Below are 12,479 nucleotides of genomic sequence, written 5' to 3'. Positions count from 1 at the left end.
ATGTAGAACGGAAGTGGTTGTCAATCACGCGCGCTCATAAGTGAGAATAATAATGAGGGTTATCCAACTCATCACATTCATCATGTTTTTGGGTACGAATGAATATCTTGAAATAAGAATAAAAGAGGAATTGAATAAAAGAAAGTAGAACTTCATTAATCTTTGAGGTACAGCAGAGCTCCACACCCTTAATCTATGGTGTGCAGAAACTCCACCGTTGAAAATACATAAGCAAAAGGTTCAGGCATGGCCGAATGGCCAGCCCTCTCCCTGATCAAGTGACCGAATGAATAAAGAGTTTAAAGTGGTCAAAAGATGTCTAATACAATAGATAAACGTCCTATATATACTAGACTAGCTCCTAGGGTTTACATGAGTAAGTAATTGATGCATAAATTCACTTCCGGGGCCCACTTAGTGTGTGCTTGGGCTGAGCTTGATCAATCCACGAGCTAAGGCATTTCTTGGCGTTGAACTTTGAGTTATGACGTGTTTTGGGCGTTCAACTCCGGATCATGACGTTTTTCTGGCGTTTAACTCCAGACAGCAGCATGAACTTGGCGTTTAACGCCAAGTTACGTCGTCATTCTTCGAATACAGTATGGACTATTATATATTGCTGGAAAGCTCTGGATGTCTACTTTCCAACGCCGTTGAGAGCGCGCCATTTGGAGTTCTGTAGCTCCAGAAAATCCATTTCGAGTGCAGGGAGGTCAGAATCCAACAGCATCAGCAGTCCTTTTGTCAGCCTTTTTCAGAGTTTTGCTCAAATCCCTCAATTTCAGTCAGAATTTACCTGAAATCACAGAAAAACACACAAACTCATAGTAAAGTCCAGAAATGTGAATTTAACATAAAAACTAAGGAAAACATCCCTAAAAGTAGCTTAAACTTGCTAAAAACTATATAAAAACAATGCCAAAAAGCGTATAAATTATCCGCTCATCAATGACCTGCTAGTCTTTCTAGCATCTGGTCTATGAATGGTAAAGGAAAATGATCCTTTCTGGTAGCTGTATTGAGCCTTCTGTAATCAATACACATACGCCACCCTGTAACTGTTCTTGTAGGAACCAGTTCATTTTTTCATTATGAACCACTGTCATGTCACCCTTCTTAGGGATGACTTGGACAGGGCTTACCCAGGGGCTATCAAAAATAGGATAAATAATCCCAACCTCTAGTAATTTAGTGACCTCCTTCTGCACCACCTCCTTCATGGCTGGATTCAGCCGCCTCTGTGGTTGAACCACTAGCTTAGCATCATCCTCCAATAGGATCTTGTGCATGCATCTGGCTGGGCTAATGCCCTTAAAATCACTGATGGACCACCCAAGAGCTGTCTTGTGTGTCCTTAGCACTTGAATTAGTGCTTCCTCTTCCTGTGGCTCTAAGGTAGAGCTTATGATTACAGGAAAGGTATCACCTTCTCCCAGAAATGCATATTTCAGGGATGGTGGTAATGGTTTGAGCTCGGGTTTGGGAGGTTTCTCCTCTTCCTGAGGAATTTTCAGAGGTTCTATTATTCTCTCTAGTTCCTCCAGATCAGGTTGAGCATCTTTAAAGATATCCTCTATCTCTGATTCGAGACTCTCAGTCATATTGACCTCTTTCACCAGAGAGTCAATAATATCAATGCTCATGCAGTCGTTTGGGGTGTCTGGATGCTGCATAGCTTTGACAACATTCAACTTAAACTCGTCCTCATTGACTCTCAGGGTTAATTCCCCTTTTTGGACGTCAATGAGGGTTCGTCCAGTTGCTAGGAAAGGTCTTTCTAGAATGAGAATTGCACTCTTATGCTCCTTTATTTCCAGCACCACAAAGTTAGTGGGAAAGGCAAATGGCCTAACCTTGACAATCATGTCTTCAATCACGCCTGATGGGTATTTAATGGAGCCATCAGCAAGTTGGAGACATATCTGGGTTGGTTTGACTTCTTCAGTCAAACCAAGCTTTCTGATAGTAGATGCAGTTATTAGGTTGATACTTGCCCCAAGATCACATAGAGCTTTCTTGGTACAAGTGCCTTCTAATGTGCATGGTATCATGAAGCTTCTGGGATCTTTAAGCTTCTCTAGTAAGCTTTTCAGAATGACTACACTGCATTCTTCAGTGAGGTAAACTTTTTTAGTTTCTCTCCAATCTTTCTTATGACTTAAGATCTCTTTCATGAACTTAGTATAAGAGGGTATTTGCTCAAGTGCCTCTGCAAACAGAATATTTATTTCAAGAGTCATGAGATAGTCTATGAAGCGGGCAAATTGCTTATCCTGCTCCTCTTGGTGGAGTTTCTGAGGATAAGGTATCTTGGCTTTGTATTCCTTCAGGTTTATTTCCTACATAGGTGGTTGGAAAAGCCTTCTTAGAGGGGTTGCTATCAGCACTTGTATGTGGCTGATCCCCCACTGGTGTTTGAATGCCAGGGTTGGAAGCTGGATTGGCGTTGGACGCCAATTTCTTACCTGTTTCTGGTGTTTAAACGCCAGAACTGAGCTTTCTTTGGGCGTTCAACGTCAACTCCTTACTTGTTTCTGGCGTTTGAACGCCAGAACTGAGCATGGATTGGGCGTTTAATGCCAACTCTCCACCCTTTTATGGCGTTTGAGTGCCAGAATTATTCCTCTCTGGGCTCTTACTGTCCTCAGAGGGATTTTGGGTAGTAGTTTGTTCATTTCTTGGCTTCCTGCTGCCTTGAAGTGAGGTATTTAATGTCTTCCCACTCCTTAAGTGAACTGCTTGGCACTCTTCTGTTATTTGTTTTGATAACTGTTGTTCTGTTTGCTTCAACTGTACTTCCATGTTCATATTAGCCATTCTTGTGTCTTGTAATATCTCCTTGAATTCGGCTAGCTGTTTTGTTAGAAAATCTAATTGCTGATTGAATTCAGTAACTTGTTCTGCAGGACTGAGTTCAGCAGTTACTGTTTTAGCCTCTTCTTTCATGGAAGGTTCACTACTTAGGTACAGATGATGATTTCTAGCAACTGTATCAATGAGCGCTTGAGCTTTTTCAATTATCTTTCTCATGTGTATAGATCCACCAGCTAAGTGGTCCAAAGATATCTGAGCTTTCTCTGTAAGCCCATAATAGAAGATGTCTAACTGCACCCACTCTGAAAACATTTCAGAGGGACATTTTCTTAGCATCTCTCTGTATCTCTCCCAGGCATCATAAAGAGATTCATTATCTCCTTGTTTAAAGCCTTGGATGTTCAGCCTTAGCTGTGTCATTCGTTTTGGAGGGAAATATTGATTCAGGAATTTTTTTGACAGCTGTTTCCATGTCCTTATGCTACCCTTAGGTTGGTTATTTAACCACCTCTTAGCTTGGTCTTTTACAGCAAATGGAAACAGTAATAATCTGTAGACATCCTGATCTACTTTCTTATCATGTACTATGTCAGCAATTTGTAAAAACTGTGTCAGAAAACTCTGTAGGTTCTTCCTGTGGAAGACTGGAATACTGGCAACTTTACTGCACCATGATAATGAGCTGAGGATTCAACTCAAAACTACTGACTCCGATGGAGGGTATACAGATACTACTCCCATATGAAGCAGTAGTGGGGTTAGCATATGACCCCAGAGTCCTTCTGGACTGTTCATTTCCACTTAGGTCCATGATGGAGAAAGGGAGATAATGTGGATTTATTTTATTTATTTTATTATAAAAGAAAAATAATTTTCAAAATAATAAAATAAAATAAAATAAAAACTAAAATAAAAAAAATAAAAATAAAAATTTGAAAATATTTTATGAAGAATTTCGAAAAAGTGAGGAGAGAGAAAGTGGTTAGGATATTTTTGAAAAAGATATGATTTTAAAATCTTAACAACTAAGATATGATAAGATAGAATTTTGAAATTGAAAAATGAATTTTTATGAAAAATTTCAAAATATTTGCTTAAAAATGGTTAGAAAAGATATATATATATATATATATATATATATATATATATTTGCTTTTTGAATTTTATTATGAAAGAGAAAAACACACAAAAGACACAAGACTTAAAATTTTTAAATCCAATTTTCCTTGTTTTCGAAAATTTTGGAGGGAAAACACCAAGGCACACCAAACTTAAAAATTTTAAGATCAAAACATAAAGAAGACTCAAGAACACCTTGAAGACTCATAAGAACAACAAGAACAAAAGAAAGAACACCAAACTTAAATTTTTTAGAAAACCAAAATAAAATTTTCGAAAATTAAATAAAATTAACAAGAAAATACCAAACTTAAAGTTTGGCACAAGATTTAATAAAAAAAATTATTTTTGAAAAAGTTTTAAAAGGAAGATACCCAATTGCCAAGAACACAAGCCCACGCTCTAGCCAACTGAGCTATAAATTTAACGTATTTTAATAAGGTATTTAATAACTAAATTTTTTTTTTGAAAACTAAAGATTTGAAAATGCACAAAAAAAACAAGAAAAGACACAAAACAAGACAAACCAAAAATCAAACAAGAAAAATTGACAAGAACAATTTGAAGATCAAAGAAGAACAAAGAACATGCATTTCGAAAATTGTACGACAAAGAAAAGCATGCAATTGACACTAAACTTAAAACATGACACTAAACTCATAGAAAAACTAAAAAAATTAATAAAGAAAAATAATATTTTTGAAAAATTTTTGAAAAGAAAATAAAAGACTCTGACCCAAAGGACAAAATTTCCTAATCTAAGCAACATGATTCATCGTCAGTTGTTCAAACTCAAACAATCCCTGGCAACGGCGCCAAAAACTTGGTGCACAAAAATTATACTCACACTATGTAATTCTGCACAACTAACCAGCAAGTGCACTGGGTTGTCCAAGTAATACCTCACGTGAGTAAGGGTCGATCCCACGGAGATTGCCGGCTTGAAACAAGCTATGGTTATCTTATTATTCTTAGTCAGGATACCAATAGGGTTCTTTAGTTTCAATTATAAAAAGTGAAAGAGCATGAAATTAGTATTTGTTACGCAGTAATGGAGAATGTGTTGGAGTTTTGGAGATGCTTTGTCTTCTGAATCTCTGCTTTTCTACTGTCATCTTCTTCACGCACGCAAGGTTCCTTCTATGGCAAGCTATGTGTTGGTGGATGGTGCGCGAAATTGTGAACAATACTTTTCACAACTCTCATAATCCCCAGTAATGGCTCCACAAACGTGGTAGCTCAATACCATGGCATTACACAACTTCGCACAACTAACCAGCAAGTGCACTGGGTCGTCCAAGTAATACCTTACGTGAGTAAGGGTCGATCCCACGGAGATTGTTAGCATTGAAGCAAGCTATGGTCATCTTGTAAATCTTAGTCAGGCAGACTCAAATGGATATGGTGATGAACGAAAACAATATAAAAGATAAGGATAGTGATACTTATGTATATCATTGGTGTAAGAGCTTCAGACAAGCGTATGAAGATGCCTTCCCTTCCGTCTCTCTGCTTTCCTACTGCCTTCATCCAATCCTTCTTACTCCTTTCCATGGCAAGCTCATGTAGGGTTTCACTGTTGTCAGCAGCTACCTCCCATCCTCGCAGTGAAAGCTAATGCTCACATACTCTGTCACAGTACGGCCAATCACCGGTTTGGTTCCTGCCCCTACTGGAATAGAATCCCTCTTTTGCGTCTGTCACTAACGCCCAGCAGGTTAGAGTTTGAAGCACGTCACAGTCATTCAGTCATTGAATCCTACTCAGAATACCACAGACAAGGTTAGACCTTCCGGATTCTCTTGAATGCCGCCATCAGTTCTTGCCTATACCACGAAGACTCTGATCTCACGGAATGGTTGGCTCGTTTGTCAGGCGAGCACTCGGTTGTCAGGCGATCAACCATGCATCATGCAATCAGGAATCCAAGAGATACTCACTAAGCCTCAGATGCTTGTAGAACAAGAGTGGTTGTCAGTCACTTTGTTCATGAGTGAGAATGGTGATGGGCGTCAATCATCACCTTCATCATGTTGAAGAACAAGTGATATCTTGGACAAAGAACAAGCGGAATTGAATGGAAGAACAATAGTAATTGCATTAATACTCGAGGTACAGCAGAGCTCCACACCTTAATCTATAGTGTGTAGAAACTCCACCGTTGAAAATACATAAGAACAAGGTCTAGGCATGGCCGAATGGCCAGCCTCCCAAAGTGATCAAAAGATCTAAGAAAAAGGTTCCAAAGATCAGAAGATTCTTAATACAATAGCAAAAGGTCCTACTTATAGAAAACTAGTAGCCTAAGGTGTACAGAAATGAGTAAATGACATAAAAATCCACTTCCGGGCCCACTTGGTGTGTGCTTGGGCTGAGCAATGAAGCATTTTCGTGTAGAGACTCTCCTTGGAGTTAAACGCCAGCTTTAGTGCCAGTTTGGGCGTTTAACTCCCAATTAGGTGCCAGTTCCGGCGTTTAACGCTGGAATTTCTTGAGGTGACTTTGAACGCCGGTTTGGGCCATCAAATCTTGGGCAAAGTATGGACTATCATATATTGCTGGAAAGCCCAGGATGTCTACTTTCCAACGCCGTTGAGAGCGCGCCAATTGGGCTTCTGTAGCTCTAGAAAATCCACTTCGAGTGCAGGGAGGTCAGAATCCAACAGCATCTGCAGTCCTGTTGAGTCTCTGGATCAGATTTTTGCTCAGATCCCTCAATTTCAGCCAGAAAATACCTGAAATCACAGAAAAACACACAAACTCATAGTAAAGTCCAGAAAAGTGAATTTTAACTAAAAACTAATAAAATATACTAAAAACTAACTAGATCATACTAAAAACATACTAAAAACAATGCCAAAAAGTGTACAAATTATCCGCTCAACACAACACCAAACTTAAATTGTTGCTTGTCCCCAAGCAACTGAAGATCAAATAAGATAAAAAGAAGAGAATATGCAATGAACTCCAAAAACATCTATGAAGATCAGTATTAATTAGATGAGCGGGGCTTTTAGCTTTTTGCCTCTGAATAGTTTTGGCATCTCACTCTATCCTTTGAAATCCAGAATGATTGGCTTCTTTAGGAATTCAGAATCCAGATAGTGTTATTGATTCTCCTAGTTAAGTATGATGATTCTTGAACACAGCTACTTATTGAGTCTTGGCCGTGGCCCAAAGCACTCTGTCTTCCAGTATTACCACCGGATACATACATGCCACAGACACATAATTGGGTGAACCTTTTCAGATTGTGACTCAGCTTTGCTAAAGTCCCCAATTAGAGGTGTCCAGGGTTCTTAAGCACACTCTTATTTGCATTGGATCACAGCTCTTATTCTTTCTTTTTCTTTTTTCGTTTTTTTTTCTTTTTTCGTTTGCTTTGCTTTCTTTTTTTTTTTTTTTGTATTCACTGCTTTTTCTTGCTTCAAGAATCATTTTTTTGATTTTTCAGATCCTCAGTAACATGTCTCATTTTTCATCATCCTTTTTCATCATCATTCATGAACCACAAATTCAAGATACATATGCACTGTTCAGTCATACATTCAGAGAACAAAAGTGTTGCCACCACATCAAAATAATTAAACTATTATAAAATTTAAAATTCATGCAATTCTTCTCCCTTTCAATTAAGCTCGTTTTTATTAAGAGAGGTGATGGATTCATAGAACATTCATAACTTTAAGGCATAGACACTAAGACACTAATGATCACAAGACATAAACATGGATAAACATAAGCATAAAATTCGAAAAACAGAAGAATAAAGAACAAGGAAATCAAGGAACGGGTCCACCTTAGTGATGGCGGCTCTTTCTTCCTCTTGAAGGTCCTATGGAGTGCTTGAGCTCCTCAATGTCTCTTCCTTGTCTTTGTTGCTCCTCCCTCATGATTCTTTGATCTTCTCTAATTTCATGAAGGATGATGGAGTGTTCTTGATGCTCCACCCTTAGTTGTCCCATGTTGGAACTCAACTCTCCTAGGGAGGTGTTTAGTTGCTCCCAATAATTTTGTGGAGGAAAGTGCATTCCTTGAGGCATCTCAGGGATCTCATGATGAGAGGGGTCTCTTGTGTACTCCATCCTTTTTTTGGTGATGGGCTTATCCTCATCAATGGGGGTATCTCCTTCTATGTCAACTCCAACTGAATAACAGAGGTGACAAATGAGATGAGGAAAGGCTAGCCTTGCCAAGGTGGAAGACTTGTCCGCCACCTTATAAAGCTCTTGGGCTATAACCTCATGAACTTCCACTTCTTCTCCAATCATGATGCTATGAATCATGATGGCCCGGTCTAGAGTAACTTCGGACCGGTTGCTAGTGGGAATGATTGAGCGTTGTATGAACTCTAACCATCCTCTAGCCACGGGCTTGAGGTCATGCCTTCTCAATTGAACCGGCTTTCCTCTTGAATCTTGCTTCCACTGTGCGCCCTCTTCACATATGATTGTGAGGACTTGGTCCAACCTTTGATCAAAGTTGACCCTTCTTGTATAAGGATGCTCATCTCCTTGCATCATAGGCAAGTTGAACGCCACCCTCACACTTTCCGGACTAAAATCCAAGTATTTCCCTCGAACCATAGTGAGATAATTCTTTGGATTCGGGTTCACACTTTGGTCATGGTTCTTGGTGATCCATGCATTGGCATAGAACTCTTGAACCATCAAGATTCCGACTTGTTGAATGGGATTGGTGAGTACTTCCCAACCTCTTCTTCGGATCTCATGGCGGATCTCCGGATATTCACCCTTTTTGAGTGAAAAGGGGACCTCGGGGATCACCTTCTTCAAGGCCACAACTTCATAGAAGTGGTCTTGATGCACCCTTGAGAGGAATTTATCCATCTCCCATGACTCGGAGGTGGAAGCTTTTGCCTTTCCTTTCCTCTTTTTAGAGGTTTCTCCGGCCTTGGATGCCATAATGGTTATGAAAAAGCAACGCTTTTACCACACCAAACTTAAAATGTTTGCTCGTCCTCGAGCAAAAGAAGAAAGAAGAGAGTAGAAGAAGAAGAAATGAAGAAGAGGGAGATGGTGGTGTGTTCGGCCAAAGAGGGGGAGAAGTGGTGTTTAGGTTGTGTGAAAATGAAGGAGTGAAGGAGGGTTTATATAGGAGAGAGGGGGTGATATGGTTCGGCCATTTAGGGTGGGTTTGGGAGGGAAAGTGGTTTGAATTTGAAGGGTGAGGTTGGTGGGGATTTATGAAGGATGGATGTGAGTGGTGAAGAGAAAGATGGGATTTGATAGGTGAAGGGTTTTTTTGGGGAAGAGGTGTTGAGGTGATTGGTGAATGGGGGAAGAAGAGAGAGAGTGGTGGTGGGGTCCTGTGGGGTCCACAGATCCTGTGGTGTCAAGGAAAAGTCATCCCTGCACCAATTGGCATCAAAATTCACGTTTTGAGCCATTTCTGGCGTTAAACGCCGGGCTGGTGCCCATTCCTGGCGTTTAACGCCAGGTTGTTACCCTTTACTGGCGTTTAACGCCAGTCTGGTGCCCCTTTCTGGCGTTAAACGCCCAGAATGGTGCCAGACTGGGCGTTAAACGCCCAACAGCTAGCATTACTGGCGTTTGAACGCCAGCTTCTTCTCCTCCAGGGTGTGCTGTTTTTCTTCCTGTTTTTCATTCTGTTTTTGCTTTTTTTCATTGTTTTTGTGACTTCTTATGATCATCAACCTTCAAAAAAATAAAATAACAAAAGAAAATAGTTAACTATAAAACATTGGGTTGCCTCCCAACAAGCGCTTCTTTAATGTCATTAGCTTGACAGAGGACTCTCATGGAGCCTCACAGATGCTCAGAGCCGTGTTGGAACCTCCCAACACCAAACTTAGAGTTTGAATGTGGGGGTTCAACACCAAACTTAGAGTTTGGTTGTGGCCTCCCAACACCAAACTTAGAGTTTGACTGTGGGGGCTCTGCTTGGCTCTGTTTTGAGAGGAGCTCTTCATGCTTCCTCTCCATGATGATAGAGGGATGTCCTTGGGCCTTAAATACCAAGGATTCTCCATTCACTTGAATGATCAACTCTCCTCTATCAACATCAATCACAGCCTTTGCTGTGGCTAGGAAGGGTCTGCCAAGGATGATGGATTCATCCATGCACTCCCCAGTCTCTAGGACTACGAAATCAGTAGGGATGTAATGGTCTTCAACTTTTACCAGAACATCCTCTACAAGTCCATAGGCTTGTTTTCTTGAGTTGTCTGCCATCTCTAGTGAGATTTTTGCAGCTTGCACCTCAAAGATCCCTAATTTTTCCATTACAGAGAGGGGCATGAGGTTTACACTTGACCCTAAGTCACACAAGGCCTTCTTGAAGGTCATGGTGCCTATGGTACAAGGCATAGAAAACTTCCCAGGATCCTGCCTCTTTTGAGGCAGTTTCTGCCTAGACAAGTCATCCAGATCTTTGGTGAGCAAGGGAAGTTCATCTTCCCAAGTCTCATTTCCAAATAACTTGTCATTTAGCTTCATGATTGCTCCAAGATATTTAGCAACTTGCTCTTCAGTAATATACTCATCCTCTTCAGAGGAAGAATACTCATCAGAGCTCATGAATGGCAGAAGTAATTCCAATGGAATCTCTATGGTCTCATTTTGAGCCTCAGATTCCCATGGTTCCTCATTGGGGAACTCAGAGGAGATTGGTGCACGCCCATTGGGGTCTTCCTTAGTGGCGTCCACCTCCTCTCTTTCCTCTCTATATTCGGCCATGTTTATGGCCTTGCACTCTCCTTTTGGATTTTCTTCTGTATTACTTGGGAGAGTACTAGGAGGGAGTTCAGTAACTTTCTTACTCAGCTGACCCACTTGTCCTTCCAAATTCCTAATGGAGGACCTTGTTTCAGACATGAAACTTTGAGTGGTCTTGGTTAGATCAGAGACCATTGTTGCTAAGTCAGAAGTACTCTGCTTAGAACTCTCTGTCTGTTGCTGAGAAGATGATGGAAAAGGCTTGTTATTGCCAAGCCGGTTTCTTCCACCATTATTATTGAAACCTTGTTGAGGTCTCTCTTGATTCTTCCATGAGAAATTTGGGTGATTCCTCCATGAAGAATTATAGGTGTTTCCATAGGGTTCTCCTAGGTAATTCACCTCTTCCATTGAAGGGTTCTCAGGATCATAAGCTTCTTCCTCAGATGAAGCTTCCTTAGTACTGCCATGTGCATTTTGCATTCCAGACAGACTTTGAGAAATTAAATTGACTTGTTGAGTCAATATCTTATTCTGAGCCAGAATGGCATTCAGAGCATCAATCTCAAGAACTCCTTTCTTCTGATTTGTCCCATTGTTCACAGGATTCCTTTCAGAAGTGTACATGAATTGGTTATTTGCAACCATTTCAATTAGCTCTTGAGCCTCTGTAGGCATCTTCTTCAGATGAAGAGATCCTCCAGCAGAGCTATCCAAAGACATCTTGGATAGTTCAGAGAGACCATCATAGAAAATACCTATGATGCTCCATTCAGAAAGCATGTCTGAGGGACATTTTCTGATTAATTGTTTGTATCTTTCCCAAGCTTCATAGAGGGATTCTCCATCCTTCTGTCTGAAGGTTTGGACTTCCACTCTAAGCTTACTCCATCTTTGTGGTGGAAAGAACTTTGCCAAGAAGGCATTGACTAGCTTTTCCCAAGAGTCCAGGCTTTCTTTAGGTTGAGAGTCCAACCATATTCTAGCTCTGTCTCTTACAGCAAAAGGGAATAGCATCAGTCTATAGACCTCAGGGTCAACCCCATTAGTCTTGACTGTGTCACAGATTTGCAAGAATTCAGCTAAGAACTGATGAGGATCTTCCATTGGAAGTCCATGGAACTTGCAATTCTGTTGCATTAGAGAAACTAATTGAGGCTTAAGCTCAAAGTTGTTTGCTCCAATGGCAGGGATAGAGATGCTTCTCCCATAGAAATCAGGAGTAGGTGCAGTAAAGTCACCCAGCACCTTCCTTGCATTGTTGGCATTGTTGTTGTTTTCGGCTGCCATGTGTTCTTCTTTCTTGAAGAATTCGGTCAGGTCCTCTAAAGAGAGTTGTGCTTTGGCTTCTCTTAGCTTTCTCTTCAAGGTCCTTTCAGGTTCAGGATCAACCTCAACAAGAATGCCTTTGTCTCTGCTCCTGCTCATATGAAAGAGAAGAGAACAAGAAAATGTGGAATCCTCTATGTTACAGTATAGAGATTCCTTGAAGTGTCAGAGGAAAAGAAAAATAGAAAGAAGAAGGAGAAGAAAAATTCGAACTTTAATTAGATAAGGTTCGAATTGTGCATTGAGAAGGAGTGGTACTCTATAAATAGAAGGATGTGGGAAGGAGGGAAGAGATTTTTCGAAAATTCAATCAAAAAGATGTTGATAATTTTCGAAAATTGAAAGTGGAAAAGAAATCAAGTGATTTTTGAAAAAGATTTTTAAAATTAGAAGTCAAAAAGATTTGATTGAAACTATTTTGAAAAAGATGTGGTTAAAAAGATTTGATTGAAAAGTTATGGTTTTAAAAAGATGTGATTGAGAAGATATGATTTGAAAACAATTTTAAGAGATTTGATT

At 40.1% G+C, this 12,479-nt stretch overlaps 1 non-coding gene across 1 annotated transcript; it reads left to right on the top strand.

The window, feature by feature from the left end:
• Positions 1-11,408: 11,408 nt before the first annotated feature.
• LOC130971307 (small nucleolar RNA R71) lies at positions 11,409-11,516 on the top strand. Its single transcript, XR_009082532.1, has one exon. It is a non-coding gene; the product is annotated as a small nucleolar RNA R71 (small nucleolar RNA).
• The last annotated feature ends 963 nt before the right edge of the window (positions 11,517-12,479 follow it).

This window comes from Arachis stenosperma, chromosome 3 (assembly GCF_014773155.1).
Source record: "Arachis stenosperma cultivar V10309 chromosome 3, arast.V10309.gnm1.PFL2, whole genome shotgun sequence".
Lineage (NCBI taxonomy): Eukaryota > Viridiplantae > Streptophyta > Magnoliopsida > Fabales > Fabaceae > Arachis > Arachis stenosperma.
The sequence above is the reverse complement of the archived record's forward strand: the minus strand, read 5'-3'. Positions and strand labels throughout refer to the sequence as shown.